The sequence below is a fragment of the Schistocerca piceifrons genome, chromosome 3, assembly GCF_021461385.2.
Source record: "Schistocerca piceifrons isolate TAMUIC-IGC-003096 chromosome 3, iqSchPice1.1, whole genome shotgun sequence".
NCBI classification, from domain to species: Eukaryota; Metazoa; Arthropoda; class Insecta; order Orthoptera; family Acrididae; genus Schistocerca; species Schistocerca piceifrons.
The window spans coordinates 15,258,582-15,270,159 of NC_060140.1; the positions used below are offsets into that span (position 1 = coordinate 15,258,582).

Consider the following 11,578-nt stretch of genomic DNA (forward strand, 5'->3'; position numbering starts at 1 on the left):
CTTGCACTGACTATAACACCATGTTCAAACTCACTTAAATCTTGATAAGCTGCCATTGTAGCAGTAGGTACCGATCTGATAACTGCTCCAGACACTTCTTGTCTTACATAGGCATTGCCATATTCTGTCTGTTTATATATCTCTGTATTTGAAATCACATGCCTATGCCAGTTTCCTTGGCGCTTCGGTGTGTGTGTGTGTGTGTGTGTGTGTGTGTGTGAGAGAGAGAGAGAGAGAGAGAGAAGATTACTCTTTCATATCTTGTGCAGTTGTCCTTTTGAATGGTCCTGGTGACAGGAACTGCAATTCTGGGGCAATGAGTTGAATATTTTTAAAGCAACCATTGTATCAATGTTCCTTTCATGATTATGCATGTCTTGTCTCGTGCAGATAACACCTTGGTTTTCTTTTACTCTGATGTGGTATAAAAACACGTAATGGATGTAGATTTCATTATTCCTAATTGGGTGAACATAGGCTTGCAGTGCTGCAGTCTTTAGCTTGATGCAAAGATTCTGACTACTTTTTTATGTAAGCACTGCCACATTCTTGCAGCCTTCAGAATATCCCCATAACAGTAGGCCATGATTGATGTGGCTATTAAATATTGCATAATGCACTGTTATAAGGTATGGGTCAGCTAATACACCTGTTCTCCTCAGAAGGTATATTACTGTACACACAAACTAAGTTGACACTCGGCGCGGTGGCTGAAACGAGTGACAGTGGAGGCATCTCCCATTTACAGTCATTCCCATAAGCCACGGCGCCGAGTGTCAACTTACTTTCTGCAGACAGTACATCGGAGAGCTGGGAGCACACATACACTGTTTGTTCATTCATTATTAATTTGCTGTCAACCAGGAATCCCAGCAGTTTGATAGCCACCATATTATCGGGGTATGCAACATTTGTAAGGCTACATGTAAGATTTTGTTGTGTTATTTCTTCATTTGTTTTCATTTTATTGTCGAAGAACCATTGTTTGATGTTTTGTAAGATCACATTTGTTGTTTGCAGAGCTTGTGCAGCAGTTTTTGTTTTCGCAGATACTAACAGTGCACTGGCAAAAAAATAAGTTAAAATCTATGTGAATGATTGGTGCTGTACAAACAAAACACAGAAGGAAACGTATACTGGAGACTGCCCAACCGAATGAACTGCTGGACAAGGAAATATGCATGTGTGGTTGAACATTTAAAAAAGTAAAATTCGTGATGTCCTGTCGGTGGCGAATTCACTGAAGACATGATACATGCACGGATTGGAGAAGGATAGAACTGTCTCTGTTATTTTCCTTGAGTTATTTAGTGAGATTACAGAATGCATAAATCTGGCAAATGAGTCGAGGATTATACACTTCAGAAAAGTTGCAGTAATATTTTCAGTGATCAGATCACCGCTACGATCGCAAGTTCGAATCCTGCCTCGAGCACGGGTGTGTGTGATGTCCTTAGGTTAGTTAGGTTTAAGTAGTTCTAGGGGACTGATGACCTCAGAAGTTAAGTCCCATAGTGCTCAGAGCCTTTTGAACCATTTTTTGAAACTAGTAAAGAGTATAGGAAGGTGTCTTGTACTGAGTGACTAAAACAGTCAAACAACACTTCGAAAATGTGCCTCTGTTTAATGGTTTTGTTCAAATTTAAATAAGAAACTCTCGTGTTACAATTAGCCAATAATAGCAACCAAAGCATTAAGCCGTAAAAATCATATGCAAAATTTACTATAAAGATAGTGACATTTATAATAAGTATCCTTTACTTCCAAAGCAATTCGTATTTTCTCCTTGAATTTCATTCTTCTACACATTTTTCTAACGCACACTGTGGACATTTTGATAAGCGGAGGTAAGTTTCTGGAAATTTCTTGTTTAGTTATTAGTGTAAGATCTACGGTCTCTATTGGAAGTCCCCCTTAAACATCCCAACAACCACCACCACCTCTATTGGATTGGATTGGCTTTGTCAATAATGATTTTTAATTCTGTCATCAAATGCCCCCACTTTCGAAGTCAGTACTTTAATCTAAAAAGCCATGGATTCATGTCAGCAAATAACAACTCTGCTTTTTCCTTCACATTTTAAATTAATCAAATAAACTGGCTTGTTCTAGTGCGTAGTTCCGTTGCTTTGTTGTCTTTGGTTGTCGGTATTATTAAAATCCAACGCTCCGGTATGTCTACATTTATTAAAATACAATCTCTGAAAAGCAGTTTGTTTGGAGGCGTACGAAATCCAGTGCTGTGTTTGTCTAGGTTTGTTATTTTGAGTATGCGTATGGTGTCCATTGTCACGTAATCGTATCGGGTTAAGAAGTTATTTGCGTGTTCGAAGTTTGGTTGCGCGTTGCGCGATTACTTGCTAGTTGCAAGCAGTTATTTTTATCGGTGTACTGCTACAAATTATTCGATTGTTGTAAAAGACGTCTCCAGGGCTATTACGAGTCATAACATATCAAAATTGATGAAAATACGTCCTAAAATAATCTCCCTTCGTTGTCTCATACCATTATTATATATACTGTCTGATGTTTTGGAGCATTAGTAACATCCAGTACTGGTATGTAATTTCACTGATAAAATAAAACCATTACCGTCGCACCCCTCCAGTTCTGTAGGACTACGGTTTTGTTGAATACAGATTTTTTAATATTGAACTGTATTAATCATCCCTTTTATGTGTAATCATGCTTATTTCTAGACCTCGGTATATTTATTTTATTATGCATTGTATCGCAGTCATGTTTTACGTGAAGTTTCATTGCTCACATCGAAATAATTGTGACGCATTGGCATTATTTCACCTAAACCAAGTATGTAAAGATCTGTATTTACGAATACCGGTACATGAAATGTGTAGCTATTGTAATTGGAATTGTGAATAAGTTTTGTTTTAATTGTAGCGTAAATCATTGGTAAGGTCTTGGTAGCGTAACTATGACTGTGTAGCTAATATCTAAACCCCAGAAAGCACCAAGCTGGTATTCTGAAGGGGGTGTGGAATCTGAGAAACAACCAGTATTCAAGAATATTGCTACCAAAAAGATGTTTTTGGGAGTTAATTTGACAAACTTAACCATGATAGCGTCATGATACTTATTCAAGAAACTGGACTAAGCAATAAATGCTTGTGTGTGAAAAAATAAACGTGTTTGGAGTCCAGTGAACAACATGAGCCATAGGTAGCCTATATGAACTGTGATGTCATATGGCATCTATGATATTTTGTTTGTTTCAGTGAAATATTTTGAGTGTGTGTTTTGATCATAATATGAAGTTTATTTTTTGTGGCTGGTAGCTTAGACTGTATTGTTTGCTAGGTGTACTTTAAGTCTAGGCCTACTGGAGATGGTGTTCGACTGGGGGAATGCTTGTGGCATACAAGATGTATATATGTGTTCATTTACATTGACAGGCTGATCTGTAGACTAGTGTAAACATATATCTAGGATAGGTTGGGTTGGTAGGTCATTCCACAGATACATTTAAGGTAGGTCATTCCATAGATACATTTAAGTACCTATGTGAGGCTCCATTTTCGAATTGTGGTCTGGTATTTTCAAGTTTTTAATATATTTGAAGGACTAATAGAAAGAATATCATGGGCCCAAAACTACCTTTTCTTACAGAGATCCTGTTAGTCTCTAGCATTTTATTTCGCTAATGTTTTCGTGTTATTAGTTATGTGAGCAGTTGATCAGTTCTGTGTCTTATATCTCCACCACGTTAAGGGTGTTGTCGTTCATAAGCTTGGTATCACATTTTTAACTAATCCTGTTGTTGGCATTTCAAAGATTGATTTGGACACAACAGTTCATAACCAGTTCTTTGTCTTGCCTTTCTCCAACCAGTCAGTTATAGAGAGGTCTGTGGTTTAACATGAACTCTAAAAACAGTGCAGTTTTTATATTAACAGATTGTTGCCAGAGGTTAAAGAGTGATAAATGACAGAAGAAAGGGGTTGTGACATTTTGAAAACTTAAAGTAAGTGCAATTTTAGGGTATGCCTTCTTAGTCACTGTCCACGTTCTCAGACTAACATGTAAAAATCTTTTTATGTACCGTGATATCATGTCTTAGAGTTGAAGTTTGCTGTCTAGATAACAATAGGGGGAACAATCTTACACGTGAGGTGACATCAGTGCAAGAATCCAAATATTAAACAATGAAGTTATTAAGGAATTGTTTTATAAAGAAACAGTATGGCTGGTCACTACTGATAGTCAAGGAAGCAAGATCCCAGGAGGACCAACTGCTGATTAACACTTTTAAAAGTGAAACACTAATCTTATTTTTCAGAACTATTCATTCTTGTCCTCACATCCTGTCTGTCTGCGTGAGGTAGGAACTAAGTTAAGGGGCCATTGGAAGTGTTCTATTCCACCTGTCTCCTTTGACCCATGAGATAATGGTGTTGTGTGTATGTTTTTGAATTGGTTTGTGTTTGTTGAGTTTAACATGTGATATTGGGTTCATTATCACTATGATAACATGGGTTTATTTGAGTCTGGGTAGCCAGTGCTGCAATGTGGATTTGGAAATCTTCATTTTTCAGTGATGGTTATTTATGTGTGTGGCATTTTGTTAGGTTTGATTAGTTTTGTGTGTGTGTGTGTGTGTGTGTGTGTGTGTGTGTGTGTGTGTGTGTGACTGGTAGCGGCGGTCAACCTAGGTGATTTTGTTGCATGCTTTTGTTGGTAATAAACTTTTATTTTTGTTTTAATCTGTAGTAATTCTGATGTTCTGTCTGTTTTACATTTATCGTACTTTGGTTGGTTTTAATTGATCTGGTGTATATACAAGTTTTTGCGTTTTCGAGTTGTTGAAGGTTTTCGTTTTTGTGGTGTTTTTTGAGTTATGTTGGTGTGTGAAGTTTACATTGTTTTCATTTTTATTATTATTATTATTATTGCTGGTAGGTATTGAGAGCTGCATTTGAGCTACATAGGTCAAGGGAAATGTCTGATTCCACTCTTCGGGTTGTAGCTATTGGTTCCTTGGTATCTGGGCTTCCTTTCAGCTGTATTGGTTCCTTGCTATCTGGGCTTCCTTTCAGCTGTATAGGTCAAGGGAAACATCTGATTCTGCTTTTCGTGGCACTTATGCAGTCTAGGGAGTACATGCGCTGATCACGAGAAAAGTACCTATTTTTGAAGGAAACACGTGTTTCTGAAGATATAAGCATATATATGCGCTGAATACCAAAAATTTTTTTATTTCAAAACTTGAGTGTTACAGTCATATCTGACGCGCTCTTCACCAAAAAAGTACTTATTTTTCATTTGGATGCAAAAAAAAAATCAGTTAACTGTCTCAAAATTTTTTTTTGTATCAAAAATGACATATTGCATATGTATGCACGGAATTTAATTTTTTTTTTTTCCTCTCTCTCTCTCTCTTCAAGAAAGGTGGAATTAATAACAAAATTGTGGAATGGATTTTCCCAAAACATTGACGCCAGAGAAATTCCGCCAGGTAGTTATTCAGCATAGCACAGTGAGTTCTGAAAGGCCTTATAGGATTTTTTTCTTTTGCTTTTTGCCAGACTGACTTCATGTGATTTGTGGTTGCGTTTGTAAAGGGATCGAGAAAATAAAGCGAATGATTAACAGCCAGATTATTGTAGCCCAAGTTACCTATGGTGTTGTAAGTTGCCACAAATCAGAAACTGCTGTGGTTCCAGTAGCAAAACATACTGTTGCAAAATTGGCAGCAAATGGGTAGCATCACGTTGTGGCACAGCAACCATAAAGCTTTGCTTTGTCTCAACGTCATAAGCACCAAAGACCCATTGCTCTCGCACCTATGACTTTGATGATGCTGACGAAGCAGCTCTCGTCTATTTCAACAGTATGGCCAGGGCTGCCCAAAACTATTGGCTCAATTAAGAAATATTCATGGCAGATATCTCTACAAAATTGGCACCAATCGACCACAGTGTGCTCACTGCCAATTTTGAGCTCCCTCATTAAAAACTTTTGCCTATTGAGTTCGAAAACCCACATGTAAGACAGTTGCAAAATTTTAGAAATGTCTAAATGACTGCCAGCAAAAAATGACATTTTCCTGATTGAACATTTCTTTCTACAGTCCCTGCCAATGGAGCAGCTCCAAATTTCGCCATCTTTCCCTGTAGTTTTCTCCAGCTTCATCTCGTTGTATCCAACACAATACCCATTTTCACACACCATATTGTTCTTCATAAGATCTTGTTGCCTAGCCCATTGTATTGAGCTTCGGGTGTTCTCCATAACATGGTATAAATCTTCCATTACAAAGTCGCTCAAATCTGGAAAATTTCTCGCCATTTTGGCACACGCAGTAATATACGATACTTCAAAACAGACAGCCTCAACAGAAAAATATAGGTTGTTGGGCGCACTGATCAAGATGCATAACTGTGAGCAACAGGGACATATATCATATGCAACAATATGCAAAGCCAACAATAGCTATCATAGTTAGGATGTATGAAACTGTAAGCATTACCTATGGCTAAAGAACTCTGTGAAGAAATATATTAAAGTGTCTGCAGCATATTGGCATAGCAACATGAATAAGCTGGTGAAAGCAGACAGTTAATTAATCTTTTTTTTCCCCCACCTCCATATGAAAATAAGTACTTTTTTGGTATTCCGCGCATATATATGCTTATATCTTCAGAAATATGTTTGCTTCAAAAATAGGTATTTTTCTCATGATCAGCGCATGTATCCCCTAAACTGCGTAAGTGCCATTTTCGTTATTGCAGATGTTGGTTTTTTGGTATTGTGGGCTTGGTTTGAGCTATATAGGTCGAGTGAACTGTATGATTCCTGCTGGCTTTGTGGCTGTAGCATTATGTCGTAGGTTGAGACTTTTTTAGGGGTGATGTGATGTGATGTTTTGTATTGTTAAAATTAGGTTGTCCTTGCCCTAGACCCCCTATTTCCCGCGGTTGTTCTGTAGTTTCATTTTATCATTGAAGTAAGATTACTTTCACTGTTTCTGTTTTCCTGCAGGTTTGTTGGCATGTGTACATAGTGACAATATTGACGACATTTTGTATACTCTGGACGTGGGCGTTTCTGTCATATGGATGACGTCATGGGTCAAAGCAGATGGATTAAATCGGATGCTTCCCTAATGCCGAGTTCCGAAGGTTTGATTGGATCTACTGACACTGCCTTTGCCTGGTAGCATGCTACTGATGATGTGGTGTGTGTGATATCCATGCACAAAACTTCCACACAAACACATGGGTCGTTTCACAATGCCGTAATTAGTTTCAACCAGTCAGTGGTAGTCTTCAGACGAAAGGCATATGCTGAAGCTGACGGTAGACAGAGATTAGTTTCTGTTGTGTTCAATGTTGTTGAGAACAGAATGGAAACCAGTATGTGCCTTTACCCTAAAGGCGCTAGCTGGCTTGTCAAAATTGGATACAGCGTTGTGAAATGCTTGTGAGATTATGTCAAAAAATATATAAAAGAATTTTAGATCCCTTATCTCTAAAACAGTATGTCATTTTTTTCCATATTTATATTGCTTCTGCATTATTTTTAAATGCAAGTTGGGGAGCCTATGATTGTTTCGTTATGAGAATAGATAAAATTGTCGTTGCAGTGTGTGGCTGATTTTGATGAGTGATTTATGTCCAGCATTTTGATTATGTGATAGGTGAAAGCAGACGGTTGGTATTGATAAAAATCAAAATTTCTGTTATGTAAGCTAGGACTAGTGGGCCAGGGAAAAAACTAACTAGTCGCTCGGTCATTTCAGAAAAAAATTGATATTTGCTGGATGAATTCCCGAATGTTTAATGGGTTTAAAGACATTTTTAAAAAATTTTATTCTCAACATTTAGAAACAGTGGCTATTTTTTGCTTTTACAGGCATCTGTTTTTCTTTTTTTTTTTTCCTTTTCTTTTTTTTTTTTTAAATTATTCAGTACTGAGTTGAAGAATCATTAACTGGACTATAAATTAAAAACCATGATAACCATGCTGAATGTATTCCTTAATATAGGCCCTACTTTTAATGGCTCAAACTTGTTGATTGCAAGCTAAAAAAGCATATTCTTTAAACTATTTAATTGGATAGATAAAAATTCTACTCATCAAGCAGTGGCAGAACACATACATAAAAGACAGCTGTAATTGGCAAGCTTTTGGAGCCAGTGGCTCCTTCTTCAGGCAGAAGGGTGGAAGGGGAAGTAATCGAGTGAAGGAGAAAGACTGGAGAGGTCTAGGAAAAGGGGTAGATATTGGTTAAGTCACCCAGAACCGCGGGTCAGAGGAGACTTACCGTACGGGATGAGAAGGAAAGACATTACTTACGGTAAGTCTCCTCTGAGCCGCTGTTCTGGGTGACTTTCCCGATATCTACCAATTTTCCTAGACCTCTCCAGTTCTCTTCCTTCACCCCTCTTCCGTCTTTTATGTGCGAGTTCTGCTGCCACTTGGTGAGTAGATTTTTTATCAATCCTAATTGTATTTTTCCAAAGTAAGAGTAATTTCTCAGCCTTAATATTTATTGTGCTATTACACTATACAGTATAACTACTTCTTATAGTGAGAAGCTTACACAAAATGTACACTATTTTAAAAAATTGATTTTTTGAATTTTTTCGTTCTTTGACCTACAATATCTTTGTAAGGAGAGCAGATAAAAGTCTGAAAATTACACACTTAATAGATCTTCATGATATCAAACTTAAATTGGAAGTAACAAACAGAAAATATTGTGGGGAAGGCTAACCAAAGACTGCAATTTATTGGCAGTACTAAGGAGATTGCCTACACTACGCTTGTCCGTCCTCTTTTAGAATTCTGTTGCGCGGTGTGGGATCCTTGCCACATAGGACTGACAGAAGTACATTGAAAAAGTTCAAAGAAGGGCAGCACATTTTGTATTATTGCGAAATATGAGAGAGTGTCACAGAAATGATAATGGATTTGGGCTGGACATCATTAAAAGGAAGGCATTTTTTGTTGCAACAGAATCTTCTCATAAAATTCCAATCACCAACTTTCTCCTCTGAATGTGAAAATATTTTGTTGACACTGACCTACATAGGGAGAAACGATCACCACAATAGAATAAGGGAAATCAGAGCTCGAATGGAAAGATATAGGTGTTCCTTCTTTCTGCGCTCTATACGAGATTGGAATAATAGAGAACTGCGAAGGTGGTTCGATGAACCCTCTGCTAGGCACTTAAATGTGATTTGCAGAGTATCCATGTAGATGTAGACAAGCCTGTACAAATCTGTGTGTTGTCATCCCCCTTCCACCAACATCTGTTCACTCACACTTGGTTAATAATGAGCCCTTGAAGTGTGCAGTTGAACAATGGAGTCTCAAAATAACGAGAATAGTTTTTCTAAGTGTTGGTTACTAACCTTGAAAACTCAATAGTGTGTCATTTAATTGCCAAAGTCAGGATAAATTTCTGAAGGGCAAAAGCAAACCTTGGCAGTTGATGAATGTATAGTTCTTGCTGACTTTTCTGAAAACTATTCCTTTGTTGTTCAAGTGAAATACAAGGGCGCCACTGGGTAAACAAACAGGCCACAGTTTGTCCATTTGTGTTCTGTTATAAAGATCCAGATAGACTAGAGTCATAGTTTTTGTGTTGCAAATGATTACTTTGAGCACAAAGCTGCAGCAGTGCATGCTTTTCACCTGCAGTTAACAAACTACGTAAAACAGCACGACAGTTCTGTAAACAAACTGATGAACTTCTCTGATGGTGCTGCAAGCCAATATAAAAGCAAACAAATATTAATATCTCCTTTCTCAAAGAAAAAAGACTGTTGGCTCGGTGCAGAATAGCACTTTTTTGCATCATGTCCTGGGAAGAATGAGTGTGATGGCATAAAGGGTACAACAAAGCGAGCTGTCACAAAAGCTAGTCTGCAACGGACCTATGAGAACCAAATCTGGACACGTCAAGAAATGTTCAAATTCTGTAAAGAATAGGTAAAAGGGATTACGTATGTTTCATTAAATGTGAGGAAATATGAGAACTCTATGCCAATGTCTTGGAGGAAAGATTCAAAACTTGTCAGAAGATTAAAGGCACCCGATCTTTTCATTGTTTTATACCTCAGTCATACAACTTGCTCAACTGTAAGTTCACATCAACATCCTCTGATAGTGAATGTCATCACTGTGGAAAACTTGTACCACTGACACTTCAAAGTAAGGACATAGTGGCTTGTGTCTATGACGAACAGTGGTGGATTGCCAAAGTTGGTAACATTGCTCGTCAAAACCAAGATGTGGATGTTACGTTTTACCAGCACCAAGAACCCCATTAAAAAAATTTGAAAAGGATCAACACGAGAGGCCCGTTAAAAATGCATTAAAGGAGTTGTCTTCTCCCCTGGAATTTATGACTGTGACTAGGCGAACATTTAACTCTGTGCCCAACATGAGTGAAGAAATATCTCTGTTGTTCAATAAACAACGTAGCAAAAACAAACAAGTTGAGAACGGGATAATGTAATGAATTGTCTCATTTTTTAAAGAGTTATCCTAGATATTTTTAAATTATGTAATTTATACACTGTTTCCATCAGCCCAGATATTGCAAACAGTAAGAAACATATTTTTGACTCATATTTGAAATTTTTTTGTCCATGGAATCTCAAGGTTGAAATTTATACAGAAGTTTGATATCATAAAGGTCTATTAAATGCGTAATTTTCAGATTTATATCTGGTCCATTAACAAAGATTTGCAGACCAAAGAATGAAAAAATTCAAAAGATTTGTTTTTAAAGTGTTTCTAAGTATAAGCTTGTCATAATTGTTTCTCTAAAAAAAAAAAAAAAAAAAAAAAAGGTATCTGTACTGAGTATTGTAATACCACAAAATGTATTAAGGCTAAGAAACTACTCTTTGGAAAGATAGTATTAAAAATGGGTTTTTTAAATTTATAACCAACAACTTTGAGACATTAAAAGTGTATTCCCTAATACATTCAGCAGGGTGATCATGGTTTTAATTTATAGTCCAGTGTCTGCTGAAATAAATACCTCTTATATGAAAGGTCTGGGGCAATCCATTACTGAATAATTTAAAAAACCACAGACGCTTATAAAAGTGTAAGAAAGCCTGAAACAAAAATGGCTGCTCTTTCTAAACGATAACCAATAAATGTTTTTAAAAAATATTTTTGAGTCCACCAAACATGAAGGAATTCACCCAACGAATTCTTTCTACGAGAATGCAGTTGTCTCTCTTTGTAATTTTATGGCTTTCTCAAGTATGTTTCCCTTTGGATGCAATTAATTGATAGTTTTATGGTTTGGATGGTGTACGATCTTCCACGGAATGCTTGTATTTACTTAATAGGCACACGTTTAAAAATCCAAATATTAGATCATTATTTCTCTGAAGGAAACATTGTTTCCAGTATAAATCCTAGATGCAGAATTGTATTGTTTACATTGTGACTGCAGCACTATTCTTCTCTCACCTGTTGTATATAAATATTTCTGGAATAATTTTAACATCTGTTTAACAGGACACTAATGACAGCAGCAGAGAAGCTTGCCGCTGTTCCTGATGTGGATATCGACCCAGAAGGAACA

At 37.0% G+C, this 11,578-nt stretch overlaps 1 long non-coding RNA gene across 5 annotated transcripts; it reads left to right on the forward strand.

Annotated features, from left to right (window-relative positions):
• The first annotated feature begins 2,192 nt into the window (after positions 1-2,192).
• Positions 2,193-11,572, forward strand: LOC124789298. Of its 5 annotated transcripts, none has more exons than XR_007016102.1 (3): positions 2,193-2,254; positions 7,000-7,139; positions 11,512-11,572. It is a non-coding gene; the product is annotated as an uncharacterized LOC124789298 (long non-coding RNA). The 5 variants fall into 5 exon arrangements; XR_007016103.1 differs by lacking the exons at positions 2,193-2,254; positions 7,000-7,139 and adding exons at positions 2,263-2,558; positions 2,929-3,180; XR_007016101.1 differs by lacking the exon at positions 2,193-2,254 and adding an exon at positions 2,263-2,558.
• The last annotated feature ends 6 nt before the right edge of the window (positions 11,573-11,578 follow it).